Source organism: Fukomys damarensis, unplaced genomic scaffold, assembly GCF_012274545.1.
Source record: "Fukomys damarensis isolate Sample0158 unplaced genomic scaffold, DMR_v1.0_HiC HiC_scaffold_2, whole genome shotgun sequence".
NCBI classification, from domain to species: Eukaryota; Metazoa; Chordata; class Mammalia; order Rodentia; family Bathyergidae; genus Fukomys; species Fukomys damarensis.
This window is the reverse complement of record NW_022900914.1, coordinates 48,767,882-48,782,361: the sequence shown is the minus strand read 5'-3', so window position 1 is coordinate 48,782,361 and position 14,480 is coordinate 48,767,882. Positions and strand designations below refer to the sequence as shown.

The window sequence follows — 14,480 nt, the reverse complement described above, 5'->3', positions numbered from 1 at the left end:
TTTTGAGATAGGATCTCACTATGTAGCCCAGGCTGGTCTTGAACTCACAGCAATTCTCCTGCCTCAGTCTCCTGAGTGCTGGGATTACAGGTATGTGCCAACACACCTGGCCAGACCTCTTTCTGTTGTACCTATTTCCTAAACTGCTGGCAAATCCCTGGCATTTCTGCTAGATTTTAAATCAGTTCTCATCACTAAATCAATAGATTTTATTCTACCTGATAAAAACTTTATAATTTGATTATAATAAAACTGAAAAACACTTTTCTAAACCTGTGGCCAAGTTACTGAAAATTTATTACCTACACCAGTTTCTAGAAGACATCTGGCTCTTCTCTGTATATAACACTATCATATCACCCATGAATAGTGATACATTTGTCTCTTTCAAATATTTATTCTTATATCAGTGTATATTTAAAATAATGCTTCTCAGACTATAGTAAAGGACCAGTTTTCCTATTTTCAATTCATAAACTAAAACTTTATTGAAATATTTATATAGGTTAATAAATAACTTTTAAAAGTAATAAAATGAAATTTAAAAGGTATTATAACTCCAAAATACAAACTATAGGCCTGTTTGCTTTCAGGTTCTAAAAAAATATTACTCTGTCACTCATAGAAAACTTCTAAATACTTCCTCTTAATTTCTGTACTTATGTCTTGACAGATCAGTAATAAGCAATTCATGAACTGATATGAGCCCCCAGACTATTGAGTATCAACAATGAATCATAGTTAAATGAAATGTTAAAAGTGACCAGTTTTAAAAGGTATTTTTCTTCCAAAAATATTAGTTAATAATTAAGCATATTTTTCTACTCTGCAATAAAAATATTCCTTGTCATTTTTTAAAATAATTTAACTTAAAACTAGTAGTAACTTAGATCAAACTACACTGCATTATTCTTTTCCTCCAATTACACCTAAGAATAGCAATAAACTTCCTTATATTAGAACACCTTTAAAAACCTTCATGTATTTAATATTTGGTAGTAGGAGGTCAGACTTTTTTTTTTTTTTTTTTTTTTTTTTGTGAACCCAGGCCTTCACACTAAGCAATATCCTAAATTTTTTTTTTTTTTTTGGTACCAGGAATCAAACTCTGGACCTTGTGATTGCAAGGCAGGAAGTGGCACCACTGAGCTAAATCCCTGGCCACCAGTTCTTTGCTATTTTTGAGACAAGGTCTAGGTGCATTGAAAAAAAATTTGTTTGCAGGTAACTTTCCAAATATGGGAAAAGAACTCAACATGCTGGCAAGGGAGATGGAATCCCAAATAGACACAGAGAACTCCATCACACATAGGTGTCAAAATCCGAAGGGACTGGGGATTTAGCTCAGTGGTGCCATCAACTGCCTTGCAAGCGCAAGGTCCCAAATTTGATCCCTGGTACCATTAAAAAAAAAATGTCGGCTGGGATTTAGCTCAGTAGTTCTGCTGCCTGCCTCGAAAGCACAAGGTCCCGAGTTCACTCCCCAGTACAACAACAACAACAACCCAAAAAGTCCAACACTACAACACAATAATGAAAGCTGTTAAAAGAAAAGCAACAAATCACTTATAAAGGTAAACCTAGTAGTATTATAGTATACTTCTGAACGCGAATGTTAAAGGCCAGAAGAGCTTAGCGTGAAGTGTTTTAAGCCCTAAAGAAAACAACTACCAACTAAGACTGATATATCTTGCAAAACTATCATTTAAAATTGATAGAGAAATAAGGATTTCCCAGGACAAAAAGCACATTAAAAATTCATGACCAACAAACCAGCACTCCAAAAATGTTCAAGAATTCCTAGAAAGAGACAATGAAGCCAATAATATCAACAAGTCTAATAGCACAAATACACCAGGCCAAGTGAGCAGGTAAGCAGAAGGAAAAGAAAAGATCAATAACAAGAAAATAATACAATGACAGGAATAAATCAACACTTTTCAGTATTAACTCTCACTGTGAATGGTCTCAACTCCCCAGTCAAAAGACACAGACTGGCCAAATGGATTAGAAAACAAAACCCAACAGCATGTTATATACAAGAAATACATTTAATCCAAAAAGAAATTCAGCCTAAAAATCAAATAGTGGAAAATCATTGTTCATGCAACAGGACCCCAAAAACAAGCAGGAATAGCTATCATATTTTCAGACAAAGTGAACTTCTAGTCACAACTGATCAGAAGAGGCAAAGAAGGTCACTATATATTGGTTAAGGAAAAAATTCAACAGGAAGATAAAACAATTATAAACATTTATGTACCAAACACTGGCACACCTAACTGCATAAAACAAACATTACTGGACATAGAAGATCAGATAAGTATCAACACAATTATAGTGTGGAACTCAATGCCTACCACAATTAGATCAACTAGACAAAAAAAATTAAAGAAATATCAGAGTTGAACTAACCTTCAAACAGACTTAATAGATTATTACAATATTTAACCCAACAACAGAATACACATTCTTCTCTGTAGCACATGGAACCTTCCCCAAAACAGACCTCACACTAGCCCATAAAGCATGCATAAGTAATGCAAAAGAATTCCATACATATTATCAGATCATAACACAATGAAACTAGAAATTAATGGCAAAAGAAACCCCAAAATTATGCAAACACATGGAAATTAAACAATACACTCCTGAATAATCAATGGGTCACAAAACAAATCAAGGAAGAAACTGGATAGTTGCTAGATTCAAACAATAATGCCATTAGAACATACCAGAACCCATGGAACATAAGAAAATCAGTTCTTAGAGGGACTTTTTTTTTTAGCTCTGAGTGCATATCAGAAAAGCAGAATGAGCCCAAATAAATAAACTAATGATGCACCTCAAGGTCCTCAAAATACAAGAACAATCAAAATCCAAATCTATACAAGGAAGGAAATTATGAAGATCAGAGTAGAATTAATGAAATCAAGACTTAAAAAATACAAAAAAAAAATCAATGAGGGTGCCTCAAAGCAAAGCAGTTGGAAATAAGAAAGGTGAAATCACAACAGAAATCCAGAAGATGATTAGTAACTACATTGAAAACATGTACTCCAATAAATTGGAGAATCCAGAAGAAATGGATAGATTCTTAGATATATATGAATTACCAAAACTGCACCAAGAAGATATAAAACCCCTGAATAATCCACTAACTGGCAATGAAACTGAAGTAATTAAAACCTATCAAATAAGAAATTCCCAAGACAACCCAGTGGTTTCACCACTGAATTTAGTAAGAACTTCAGATAAGATCTAACATCAACATTCCTCAAACTTCAATGAAATTGAAAGGAGGGGAGTACTGCCAAACTCACTCCTGAAAAATAGCATTACCTGGACTTCAGAACCAAATGATGCCCAACCAAAAACGAAAACTGAACGCCAATCTCTTCAATGAATATACATATAAAAATCCTTAACAAGATAGTAGAAACAGGATGCAACAAATCATCAAAAAAATCATATATCAAGTAGAATTCATTCCAGGGATGCAGGGAAGGTTTAACTTATGTAAATCAACAAATGTAGTACATCACATAAACAGAAGAACAAAAATCACACGATCATATCAGTAGATACAGAAAGGCCTTCAACAAAATTCAACATCCATTCATGATATAAAAAAAGAAATCTAGGGCTGGGGATTTAGCTCAGTGGTTCCACCACCTGCCTTGCAAGCACAAAGACCCGAGTTTAATCCCTGGTACCAAAGAAAAAAAGAAATCTGAAGAAAATAGGTATAAAAAAACCTTATCTAAATCTTATAAAAGCCAGCTATGACAAACCTACACCCAACATATTCAATGGGGAAAAATTGAAAGCTATCCCTCTAAAATCAAGAATAAGACAAGGATGTCCACTATCACCACTGCTGTTCAATATAGTACAGTACTCAATATATCAGCCACAGCAATCAGGTAGACAAATAAAAAGGATCATATAAGAAAGAAATCAAATTATCCTTATTGGCAGACAACATAATCCTTTACTTATTAGATCCAAAAAATTCCATCAAAAAACTTCTATAACTAGTGAAAAACTTCTAGATAGCAGGATACAAAATCAATACTCAAAAGTTAATAGAATTCTTGTACACCGATAAAGAGCCCACCCCCCAAAAATTAGGAAAACAATACCATTTGTAATAGCATCAAGAAAAATTAAGTACTTAGAAATTACTGTAACCAAAGAAGTGAAAGATCTCTATAACAAAAACTACAGTATGTCAAAAAAGAGATGAAAGAAGACATCAGAAAACAGAAAGATATTCACTGTTCCTGGATAGGCAGAACCAATATTGTAAAAATAGCCACACTTCAAAAAGTGGTAAGACAGATTTAACACAATTCCAATCAAAATACCAATAGTGTTCTTCACAAAATTAGAGAAAACAATCCTAAAATTCATATGGAACTAGAAGAGACTCAGAATAACAAATGCAATACTTAGGAACAAGAGCAAAGCAGGAGTCATTACAATCCCACATTTCAACTTATATTTCAGTAGCTTCAGTGATAAAAGCATCACAGTACTGGCACAAAAACATACATATGAATCAGTGGAACAGAACAGAGGACTTTAGATGTTAATCTGTTCCATTTATACTAACAGATTATCTTAGTTCTTTTAAAACAAAGTTAATGTTGTTATCTGTCTCTTTTTGTAAGAATATTTTTATGTATTATACTACTTTGAAGATAACAATACACAGTGTAATAACTACTGTTTTATTTTATTATTTGGTTATGAAAATGTTTTATTTTTTTGTAAAGTTAAAAATATTTTTAAGAATAAAGGACATTAAAACAACTCTAGGCACATTCAGCTATCTGATGTTTGACAAAGGGACCAAAAAATATTCTGGAGAAAAGATAACCTCTTTAACAAATGGTGCTAGGAAAAATGGCTATCCACATATAGAAGACTGAATCTAGAATTCTATCTCTCATCATGTACCAAAATAAAATCAAATGGCTCCAAGACCTAAATGTGAAAAACAGAATCTGCAAGAAGATAAAACAGTAAAACTCTCGAAGACACAGACACAGGTAAGGACTTTCTAAACAGAATCACACAAGCATAAGGAATAATATCAGGAATCAATAGATGGGATCCTATCAAACTATAAATCTTCTGCACAACAAAAGAAACAACCACAGAATGAAGTGACAACCTACAGAATAGGCAAAACAAATTTCTAACTTTTCTTGGGACACAGGATTAATATCCAGAACCTATAAAGAACTCAAAAAAATTAGGCACCCCAAATTTTTTTAAAAATCAAAAATAGGCAACTGAAATAAACATACTTCTCAAAAGAAGTACAAATGGCCAACAAATACATGAAAAAAAGTTTAACATATCTGGCCATTCAAAAAATCAAATTAGCCTGGAGTGGTGTGCACACCTGTAATCCGAGCACTTGGAAGGCTGAGGCAGGAGGATGGCTGTGAGTTCAGGACCAGCCTGAGCTACACAGTGAGTTCCAGGTGTCTCAACTTCGTAGTGAGACCCTGTCTCAAAAAAAAAAAAAAAAAAAAAAAAAAAAAAAATTTTTTAATTAAAACAGCACTGAGACTGAGACTTCATCTCACTCCATAAAGAATGGAGGTATCAAACAGTGACAATCAAGACATCAAACAATAACAAATGCTGGTAAGATGGGGGGAGGGGCTTCTGCATTATTGGTAGGAAGGTAAAGTAGTACAATCACTAGGGAAATCAGTATGGCAATTTCTCTAAAAGCTAACACCAGATATTCCTTTCTACTCAGTCAAAGAATTAAAAGAGTTAAAGACATCATATTATGGTGATACATGCATACTGATGTTTATAGCAGCACAGCCCATAATAGCTAAATCCTGGAAGTAGCCAATATGCCCATCAACAGATGAATGGATAAAGAAACTGGTATTTATATACAATGGAGTACTACTCTGTCCTAAAGAAGGATAAATTTACAGGAAAATAGATGCACCTTGAGACAATGTTAAATGAAATAAATCAGACACTCAAGCTTAATACCGCATGAGTTCTCTTGCAAGAGAAACCCCAAATATAAATAAAAAGCAAACTACAAGATACATAACAGAAAACAGGGAAACATATTTTGCAAAAGGGAAGGGGACCAAGAGATGGAGGGGGAATGGAAGGGGATGAAAAAGAATTAACATGTGTTATATACATATACCAACTCCCCACAAGGAATACAATCATTATGTTCTGCAAACATGTACTAATAAACAATAAAAAATTTTTAAAGAAACTAAAAGAGAGGAAGATAATGTAGCAAAAGCTAGTTTTCAAATAGTGAGATATAAATTAGGTGATAGCAACAAAGATGAATAATAAACAGAATAATCAGAAGGAGAAAATAAAGTGGCATAATATTCAGCTATGCTGAAGAACCCAAGCATAAAAGCTGAATGAAGTGCTTTAGGATCCACCATGGTTTGTAATCTATAAATCAAGAAAAAGAAAGACATCAATTTTTAGGCAATACTACAATACGCTATTATGACTTGGATGTGGTTCATCTTTCATAAGTTCACATGTATTGAAGGCTTAACCCTCAATGCAGTGGCATTAAGTGGAACCTTTAAAAGGTACTAGATAAAGTAACTAGATCATTAGGGGCACTTGCCATCAGAAGGAATCACTGCTTACATCACAGTTATTTCTCATCAGATTAAGTTGTTATAGAAAGAGCAAGGCTGGCCTTTACCCTCTCCCTGGCATCCTATCTCGTCTCATGATCTTTTCTGCATATGCTCCCACTACTATGATACCATCCGCCAAAAACACCCTCATTGAGCTGAGCAGCTATCAGCACCATGCTCTTGTACCTCCAAAACTGTGAGCTAAAAATGAACTTCTTTTCTTTATACTCAGATATTTTGTTATGGCAACAGTAACCTAAAATACATGCTCTCAAACAATAACAATTTAGCCATATAAACTATATTCCAGTGTTACGTTGGCTCATTAATGCTTCTGTGTGCAAACAGTTTATTTGGCAAATTAAAGTGTTCGGCAAGACTTTGTTTTTGTTTGCAAACTCTGTATCAGCTGACAAACATGACCACAGACATCTTTCCCAAACAAACACAAATTTGGCCATCTTTTTCAGAATTGTGGAATAAATTAAGTTCATGAACCAAGGTACACTGTAGTTTACTAGGGCTGCTATAACAAAGTAACAAAATCAGATGGCTTAAAACAACAAAAATTTACTCTCAGTTCCAGAGATCACAAGTCTCAAATCAAGAAGTTAGCAGGGTTATGCTTCCTCTGAATCCTCTAAGGTCAGAAACAAGTCAAGAGCGTCCACTCACATCACTTTTATTTGACATAGTACAAAAAAGTTTAGCTTCAGTAATTAGGCAAGAGAAAGAAAAGGAATAAAAGCTAGAAAGGAGAAAGTCATATTTCCCCTGTTTGCTGATGATATCATTCTATACTTAGAAAATCCTAAAGACTGCCTGCACACCACCAGCCCCACTGAGGAAGGTGAGATTTGGGAAGGCCGCTGCAAGATCTGCTCTCCCTCCGGCCTGCTTGGGCCCATTAGGCCAGACCAGGTAGCCGCACCTCCCCCTGCCTGCATGCCACCAGCCCCAGTGAGAAAGGTGAGATTTGGGAAGGCCTCTCCAAGATCTACTCTCCCTACAGCCTGCTTGGGCCCATTCAGCAAGACCAAGTAGTCACACCATCCCCTGTCTGTGCCGCCACCAGCTCCAGCAAGGAAGGTAGCCACGCGGGTGCCCCTGAAACAACTCCCCCCCCACACTCAGACCTCCTGATTGTGCCAGTCCTTGGATCCACTCTGCAAAGGTATAGATGGTCATAAAGGGTATTTTTCTGAGCTCCCAACTTTGAACATCTTTAAAGAAAGGGCATGGGAAACCAGTAGTAGAACTGTGTGGAGTTCATCCCCGCAGGAGGTCAGGCAACTCAATCTGGGCCTTGCAGCCTAAGGTCAGTCTGGGTCGCGGGGATCTGCCATTGGCTAGCTGAGATCAGGGGACTTGGTTCTGCACGTGGCTGAGCACGTTGTATGACAGCAGAGATATAGTCTGAAAGAGGCCCTTCAAATTCATTTATTTCTTTCTTTTCCTCATTCCACTCTGCAAATTCTTTTTTCTGTCCTCTTTCTCCAACTCAATATCTTGCTCCATCATACTATCCCTCATCTTCCTTTCTGTTCCTGCTCCTGCCCTAACTCAGACTTCTTCTTTTATCATTTTTTCTTTATGTTCTTTTCTTCTGTCATTCTACCTCATTCATGGGTCAACAGTTTCAAGAGAAAGTGAGCTCTATTACTGTTAAGGGCATATACTCTTGTCCTTATTCTTGCACTCTGTCTATCCTTTTGAATTTAATAGTTTCCTAAAGAGTGTATGGTCATTCTATGTCCTCTGGCTTCACTTGAAACCTTCTCCAATTCTTTCACTTATCTACTCCTTTCGTCCTAACTGTCTAAACCCCCATCCTAAATGATAAAGATGCTATATTATAAAGTGTATTCACTGCAAACATATTTTGGGCTACTTCTTGATTTTAATTTAATTCACATGGTTTAAAGATGATAGATCAATGACTGCCACAAGTGATCAATTTGCAAGTTGTGCTTCATCCTATTGTGTTGCTGATTGCATCAACTGGGATAAAGGATTGTGATTGATTTAATGAGTTGTTTTCTCCGATATTATGAAAGTGAGAATGTCTGTGACTCAAAAGCTAAAGCACAACTATAATCCAGGAAAATTTAAGTAATAACACAGAAATTAAACCTAGGACAACCCAACAACAATAAAAATGAGAAAACACTTAAGAAAAACACAAAGACAGACTACCAGTTCACCAATGGCAAACAGTAGGGCAAATGAGGATGAAAAGTCTCATAGTGAACCAGCAGGACACCCCGAACCCATAGCACAGGAAGTAACAAAACAGATTAATCAGGCTTCAGAAAAATTCAAAACAGAAATAATTTCCCAGATAACCATAGAGATAGTGAGCAAAATGGAAGTCAGGATTCCAAACTCTAGAACAGAAACTGAGAACAAAATAGATGAGCTCAAGAACGTGATAGAAGCCATGAAGGCCCAGCATAAGAAATGGAAATAATGAATGCCCAACATAGGAAAGAAATGGAATCCATAAAACAGATTCAAACAGATATCCAGGAGATTAAAAACGCTATTGAAAGTGTACACAACAGAATAAAAGAATGTGAAGATACAATCTCAGATATAGAAGATAGGATTGAAGTCAGTGACACCGAAAAGAGAGGTCTCTTAAAAACAGTAAGGGATCATGAGAACCAACAACTCCTAGATGATGCAAAGAAAAATAACATAAGACTGATAGGAATCCATGAAGTAGCAGGAGAAAATAAACATGACTTAAAAAAGCTGTTCACAGAATTAATGACAGAAAACTTCCCAAACAGAAGGGAAGAATCAGACATACAGGTAAGTGAGGCATACAGGGCTCCAACTAGCCACGATTCAAAAAAATCTACACCTAGACATATAATAATCAAGATCCCAGAAACCCAACAGAGGAACAAAATGCTACAAGCAATAAGAGCAAAGAAACAAATCACATGCAAAGGAAAGCCCATCAGAATCACAGCAGGCTTTTCAACACAAACCCTCAGGTCAAGGAGAGTGTGGAGTGAGGTATTACAAGTCCTAAAAGAAAACAACCTCCAACCTAGACTGATGTATCCTGCAAAACTCTATTTCAAATTGGATGGGGAAATAAGACACTTTCACGACAAAGAACACCTGAGAAACTTCATGAACACCAAACCAGCACTACAAGGAATTCTAAACAATATCCTAGAAAAAGACAATGAAGGTCACAACACCATGAGGCCCAACAGACCAAATCAAACAGGCAAGGCAAGAAACTAAAAGGAGAGGGGGAAAAAGTGAAAAGAGTCAACAAAAGGACAATAACATAACAATAATAAGTCAGTACATATCAGTTATAACCATCAATGTCAATGGCCTCAATTCACCAATCAAGAGAAATGGACTGGCAGAATGAAGCAAAATCCAACAATATGTTGTACACAAGAAACACACCTAGTGCAAAAAGAAGCCCATAGACTGAAAGTGAAAGGATGGAAAACAATTCTCCATGCGACAGGAGCCCAGAAAAAGGCAGGGGTAGCAATCTTATTCACAGACAAAGTAAATTTCAAACCAAAACTGATTAAGAGAGACAAAGAAGGCCAGTACATCCTTGTAAAGGGAACAATTCAAGAGGAAGAGTTGACAATCATAAACATATATGCACCAAATATTAATGCCCCAACTATATAAAACAAATATTAAGTAACATGAAAAACCAAATAAGCACTAATACAGTTGTAGTGGGGGAATCTAAATACCCCACTATAACAAATAGACATAACATCTAGGCAGAAAATCAACAACGAAATACTAGAACTGAACGAAGCTTCGGAACACATGGACTTAATAGATGTCTATAGAGTATTCCACCCCACAAAATCAGAATATACATTCTTTTCAGCTGCACATGGGTTATTCTCCAAGATAGATCACATACTAGCTCACAGAACAGGTATGAATAAATGCAAAAGAATCAAAGTTATTCCCTGTATATTATCAGATCACAGTGCAATAAAGCTGGAGATCAATAGCATAAGAAACCATAGGAACTTCACAAACACATGGAAATTGAACAACACTCTCCTGAACAATCAATGGATCACAGAGGAAATTAAAGAAGAAATCAGACAGTTTTTATAAATAAACAAAAATGTGAATACAACATACAGGAATCTATGGGACACAACGAAAGCAGTTCTATGTGGAAAATTCACAGCATTGAATGCCCACACCATGAAAACAGAGCGAGCTCAAATAAACAACCTAATGATGAATCTTAGAATACTAGAAAAACAAGAGCAAGAAAAACCCAAAGCTTGAACAAGAGAGGAAATTATAAAGATTAGAGCACAAATCAATGCAATGGAAACTAAGAAAATGATACAAAAAATAAATGAATCAAAGAGTTGGTTTTTTGAGATAATAAAATTGATAAACCCTTAGCTAACCTTACCAAAAAAATGAAAGAAAAGGCTCAGATCCATGCAATCAGGAATGAAAAAGGTGAAGTCACAACAGATCCAACAGAAATCCAGAGGATCATTAATACCTACTTTGAGAACCTATACTCTAATAAAATGGAAAACACAGAAGAAATAGACAGATATTTAGATACTTACCAATGTTGAACAAAGAACATGAAAACATTTTAAACACCTCAATTACAATCAGTGAAATTGAAAATGTAATTAAAAATTTACCAACAAAGAAAAGCCCAGGTCCTGATAGATTCACTGCTGAGTTTTACAAGACATTTAGAGAAGAACTACTGCCTTTAGTCTTCAAACTTTTCAATGAAATCGAAAGGGAAGCTATACTTCCAAATTCATTTCTGGAAGCAAGTATCACTTTGATTCCCAAACCAGGGAAAGACACAACTGAAAAAGAGAACTACAGGCCAATCTCCTTAATGAATATAGATGCAAAAATCCTTAACAAGATACAAGCAAACAGATTACAGAGGATCATCAAGAACATCACACATCCCGACCAAGTCGAATTTATTCCAGGGATGCAAGGATGGTTCAACATACGTAAGTCAATAAATGTAATACACTATATTAACAAAGTCAAGGACAAAAACCATATGATCCTATCGATAGATGCAAAAAAAGCATTTGACAAAATTCAACATCCATTCATGATGAAAAGCCTGCAAAAAATTGGAATAGATGGTCTATATCTCAACTTAATAAAGGCTATCTATGAAAAACTAACAGTCAATATCATATTAAATGGCCAAAAACTGAAAACTTTCACGTTAAAATCAGGAACAAGACAAGGATGCCCACTATCACCACTCCTCTTCGATATAGTTCTGGAAACATTAGCCACAGCAATTAGACAAGAGAAAGAAATTAAAGCAATAAAGATAGGAAGAAGTTAAACTGTCATTATTTGCTGATGATATGATACTCTACATTGAAGACAAAAAAAATTCCACCAAAAGACTTCTAGACTTAATTGACACTTTTAGCAAAATAGTTGGATTCAAGGTCAACACCCAAAAATCAATAGCCTTCTTGTACACAAAAAACAGACTCACTGAGAAATTAGGGAAATAATTCCTTTCACAATAGCATCCAAAAAAATGAAGGATCTAGGAATCAATCTAACAAAAGAAGCAAAAGACCTCTACACTGAAAACTACAGAACTCTGAAAAAAGAGATTGAAGAGGATATAAGAAAATGGAAAGATATCCCCTGCTTCTGGGTAGGAAGAACCAACATAGTGAAAATGGCCATACTACCAAAACTGCTATACAGATTCAATGCAATGCCAATTGAAATTCCAACACTATATTTTACAGAACTAGAAAAAAGAATCCAAAAATTCATTTCAAACCATAAGAGATCTAGAATAGCCAAAGCCATCCTAGGCAACAGACACATGGCAGCGGGTATAACAATTCCCAATTTGAAACGATACTACAAAGCCACTGTGATAAAAACAGCATGGTACTGGCAAAGAAACAGATCTGAGGATCAGTGGAACAGATTGGAAGACACAAAAACAAATCCAGATGTACTCAGCTATGTCATCTTTGACAAAGGAGCCAACCATCCTCAGTGGAGGAAAGACAGCCTCTTTAATAAATGGTGTTGGAAAAATTGGATCTCAACCTGCCAAAGATCAAACTAAACTCTTATCTCTCACCATGCACTAAATTAAAATCCAAGTGGGTTAAAGATCTAAATATTAAAACAGAAACACTAAACCTGCTGGAAGATAAGTTAGGCAGAACTCTTGAAGACATTGGCATAGGAAAAGACTTTATGAACAAATCCTCAGTAGCATGGGAACTAGCAGAAAGAATCAACAACTAGGATCTCATCTTATTAAAAAGCTTCTACACTGCAAAAGAAACCATCAAGAGAACTAAGAGACAACCTACAATGTGGGAAAAAATTTTTACCAGCTGCTCCTCAGACAAAGGACTATTATCTAGAATATATAAAGAACTCAGAAACAATCAGCACCCCCAAATATAAAGACCCGATTCAAAAATGGACATCTGAAATGAACAGACATTTCTCAGACAAAGAAGTAAAAGCAGCAAGTAAATATATGAAAAAATGTTCCACATCACTGGTCATTCGAGAGATGCAGATGAAAACAACACTGAGATTCCACCTCACCCCACAAAGAATGGCTGCTATCCAGAAATCAAACAATAACAAATGTTGGCGGGGTTGTGGGGAGAAAGGATCCCTTCTCCATTGTTGGTGGGAGTGTAGACTGGTGCAACCACTATGGAAATCAATATGGAGATACCTCAAAGATCTGGGACTGGAGGTTCCATTTCACCCAGCCATAGCTCTGCTGCGTATCCTTCCAAAAGAATTAAAATAATCATATCACAGAGATATGCACACACTTATGTTTATAGTGGTACAGTTTATAATACCTAAAACTTGGAAACAGCCCATTTGCCCATCAGTTGGAAAATGGATAAAGAAGATGTGGTTTTTCTATAAAATGGAATACTACTCAGCCATAAAGAATGAGAACTTACATTCATTCGTAGGAAAATGGATACATATTGAGGACATACTCCTAAGTGAAACAAATAAGTCACACATGTGTAAATACCAAACAATTTCTCTAGTGTGAATAAACTATAATAGTACATAGGATCTGAATGATATAATGGACAATGTGAAATAGGAAGAAAGGGGCTAAAGGTGTAGGGAAAGTGGGAAGGGTAGGGGGGAAAGCTAATAAGGGAAAAGAAAAAATATGCGAAAATGAAAAAATGGAAATGAAGTGTTTGTAAAGAGGGAAGGGAGGAGGAGTGAAGGGAGTACAGGGACAGGGGGTAAAATGAGAACCAAGACCTGTCATGTAAAGGTACAAGATCCAATAATGAATATAACTGTACTGTATACCTAAAATGTACCAATAATCTCAATGAGGAAAAAAAAAGGAAAATCCTAAAGAGTCCACCAAAATACTCTTAGAACTGAAAACCAATTTGGTAAAGCAGGATATAAATATAGTAAAAATCAGTAGCTTTTCTATACGCCAATAATAAACTTGCTGAGAAAGAAATCACAAAAGCAATCACATTCACAAAAGGCTCAAAAATATAAAATACCTAGGAATAAACCTAAGGAGAATAAAAACCTCTACAATGACAATTACCAAACACTGAAGAGAGAAAGTGAAGACAATATAGATCAACAACTCTCATATGTTCATGGATTGGGAGAATTAATATTGCTGAAATGGCCATACTACTCAAAGTTATCTAGATATTCACTGCAGTCACCAACTACCAATTATTTTCTTCACAGAACATTTTTTTTTTTTTTTTTTTTTTT

At 35.5% G+C, this 14,480-nt stretch overlaps 1 protein-coding gene across 4 annotated transcripts in view; it reads right to left on the bottom strand.

The window, feature by feature from the left end:
- Alms1 (ALMS1 centrosome and basal body associated protein) overlaps positions 1 to 14,480 on the bottom strand; it is a 133,084-nt gene that overhangs the window by 104,928 nt on the left and 13,676 nt on the right. The window lies entirely within an intron of this gene.